This window comes from Bison bison, unplaced genomic scaffold, assembly GCF_000754665.1.
Source record: "Bison bison bison isolate TAMUID 2011002044 unplaced genomic scaffold, Bison_UMD1.0 scf7180017864527, whole genome shotgun sequence".
Classification (NCBI taxonomy): Eukaryota; Metazoa; Chordata; class Mammalia; order Artiodactyla; family Bovidae; genus Bison; species Bison bison.
Window position 1 is genome coordinate 15,157,545 of NW_011495078.1, and position 3,651 is coordinate 15,161,195.

Consider the following 3,651-nt stretch of genomic DNA (forward strand, 5'->3'; position numbering starts at 1 on the left):
GTGGCTGTACTAGTTTGCATTCCCACCAACAGTGTAAGAGGGTTCCCTTTTCTCCACACCCTCTCCAGCATTTATTGCTTGTAGACTTTTGGATTGAAGCCATTCTGACTGGCGTGAAATGGTACCTCATTGTGGTTTTGATTTGCATTTCTCTGATAATGAGTGATGTTGAGCATCTTTTCATGTGTTTGTTAGCCATCTGTATGTCTTCTTTGGAGAAATGTCTATTTAGTTCTTTGGCCCATTTTTTGATTGGGTCATTTATTTTTCTGGAATTGAGCTGTAGGAGTTGCTTGTATATTTTTGAGATTAGTTGTTTGTCAGTTGCTTCATTTGCAATTATTTTCTCCCATTCTGAAGGCTGTCTTTTCATCTTGCTTATAGTTTCCTTTGTTGTGCAGAAGCTTTTAAGTTTAATTAGGTCCCATTTGTTTATTTTTGCTTTTATTTCCAATATTCTGGGAGGTGGGTCATAGAGGATCCTGCTGTGATGTATGTTGGAGAGTGTTTTGCCTATGTTCTCCTCTAGGAGTTTTGAGTTAATTTTTGTATGTAGTGTTAAGTAAGGGTCCAACTTCCTTCTTTTGCATGTGGATATCCAACTTTCCCAGCCTCATTTGTTGAAAGAACTGTCATTTTCCCACATTGCCCAGAACTTGGGTAAGAAGATTTCCACTTGTTCCAGGAAGCATTCTTGTATCCCCTAATCAGGATTGTGTAAGATCTTTATAATTTTCTCTTTGAGAAAGTCATGTCTCTCTCAGCATTACATCCTTATCATTATGACTATTAAAGAATGTGAAGAAACGTCTTAGATTTTACCCTACACACAAGAAAACAAATTATCCTGTCAACTTCATGGATCTGTCAGAAGGCATGAGACTCCTGGGTCTGAGAAGAAAGATTTTATCATTCATGACACAAGAACAGCAAGAGCTTTGCGTTTTCATTTGTTCTTGTCTGTATCAGGCTTCTCAGAGGTGATAAAAAGAGGCCCCCAAAACACATAATAGGTTTACATCACAAGTGAAGATGTGAAGAAGAAATCCAAATATTTTAATGTTGGTCACGAACAAACCTGCCCAAATTTTGCCTCAGAGGAAAGCATTGTTTTTATTATGCTGATCAAGTAATTAACCTGTCCTTTTCCCTGGGGAATATACTGTAGACATTGTCTGAAGCTGGTTGTTATATGAAAAGTTCTTGAAAAGATAATTTAGGACAGAAGCTTACACAAACTGTGAAGAAACTTACAGCAAAACTTGTCTCTCAGCACGGTGCAACTTTCCCTTTAAAACATGAGCCTAATCAACCTTCTAAACAAAAAGGCCCACTGAAGCTTTCTGGTCCCAAGACTAAACTTGACTGTGTGCACACTGGGGTTGTAAATATTGGAAGAGTTACAAGAAGAGATGGGATCACCAGGAAATCTGACAGAAAACCAGTTCCAAGGGTGAGATGATGTCAAACTGGATGAGGCAATGATAGATGACAGCAAATAAAAAGCAAGGCAAGCACAACATTTTCAGAAGAAGTGGAAATGTGTTATCTTGAAATGTAAAGAGACAAGTTGCTACTGACATATATAACAAATTATTCTGAATAGATTGCTGATGTAAATTTTAAAGATATAAAATGATGTTTTTAGAAGAAAACAGAGAACATTTCTGAGCTCTAATAGGAAAAGACTGTTTTTAAACAGAGCAAAAATATCGACTATAAAGGAGGACATGACAAATGAGCTTGTATTGAAGTTAAGTGCTTCTACTCATCAAAAGAGAAGATAGAAAACAAGATGGAGAATTCGTTTCATCTTGCAAAACTGAAACAGTAACTCCCCATCTCTTCTTCCTCAGTACCCTAACAACTGCCTTCCTGCTTTTATTGCTGTGATTTTTACTATGATAAATATCTCATAAAAGTGGAATCATACAGTGTTTGTCTTTTTGTGACTGGTTTATTTCACTTTATATAGTATCTGCAAAGTTTGTCCATGTTGTGGTATATATCATTATTTCCTCCTTTTAAGCCTAAATAATATTCCATTGTATGTAGATACCAGTTTGTTTTTGCATATGATATGAGAAACTATTCCAGTTTGATTGTTTTGCATGTAGCTGTTCAGTTTCCCAACACCATCTGTTGAAGAGACTGTCTTTGCCCTATTGTATCTGCTTGCCTCCTGTGTCATAGAGAAATTGACCATTAGTGTAGATTCATTTCTGTTCTGTTTATTCTGTTCCATTGATCTATGTGTCCCTCGATCTTGTGTCAGTACCACACTGTTTTGATGCCTGTAGTTTTACCGTGTAGTTTGAAATTGGGAGCAAGATAGCTCCAACTTTGTTTTTCCTTCTCAAGATTGTTTTGGCTATTCAGGGTCTTTTGTGTTTCCATACAGACTTTATGTCTTCACTCCAGGCTTTCCCCACCATGGTTTTATTTGGGTATGAATACATACCCATTCACTGTTATACCCTGAAACATGCTATCTTTCTTACCCCCTGACCCATGAGGAGGTAATGCTCACGTAGACTATAGAGTCCATGGAATTCTCCAGGCTAGAATACTAGAGTGGGTAGCCGTTCCCTTCTCCAGGGGATCTTCCCAACCCAGGGATCAAACTCAGGTCTCCCACATTGCAGGCAGATTCTTTACCAGCTGAGCCACCAGGGAAGCCCAATTTTAAGGCAGCCTATAGCAAATATTGTCTGTGGATTGTTGCAGGGTGAAAGGATTACAAGCAGAGGAAAGGATGCCTTTTTCCTGCGTCCAGAAGTCTAGAGATATACCTGTTCTTCTGTATATGAAATCATCATCCAGAGATACACAGGGACCATGTAAGTTGATTTTATGAAGGTGAATGTGACAATGTGAGTTCATATGAATGTGTGTCATGTGTTTAGGAATATGATGTGAGTTTGGGTGTGGTGAGCATGTGCACAAATGTTTGTGAGTTTTAAACTATAATTGTGCAAGTACTATATACATAAGTATGTGAGTATTAATGCACATGGGTGTTTGCATCTGCCTGTAGGTGTTCAAATGAGTTTGTGTGCAGACTTAGTTGACCACCAAGTATGGCTCCAAATCCCTAACTTGAAAATCGGCAGTGATTGCATCATGACGCTGCATCAAATGTAGATGTATTTATACGAAAAAACCAGATTTCTTGCAAGTCCTAATTTATATTTCTTAATATCAGAGTACCAAGTGCTTATTCTTGAAAAATAGCACAATTAATTAATTAATGTAGAGCACTGTGGTAACTATTTTATCTCTTTGAATGAAGTAATTGAGTATTGGTTCATCTGATATTTACAAGAATGGTAGAATCTGTCTGTTGAGCCGTCAGAACTAAGTGCTCATTTGTGAGACACTCATTTTGAACCTTCTCATTTTTTCCATGTATATTGTTCTGTTGTGTGTCAATTGCTCAGTCATGTCTGACTCTTTGAGACCCCATGGACTGTAGCCCACCAGGCTCCTCTGTCCGTGGAATTCTCAAGGCAAGAATACTGGAGTGGGTTGCCATTTCCATCTCCAGGGGGTCTTCCCAACCCAGGGATCGAACCTGCATTGCAGGCAGATTCTTTACCGTCTGAGCTACTAGGGAAGCCCCATATTGTTCTGTGTCTGATTCTAATTGCT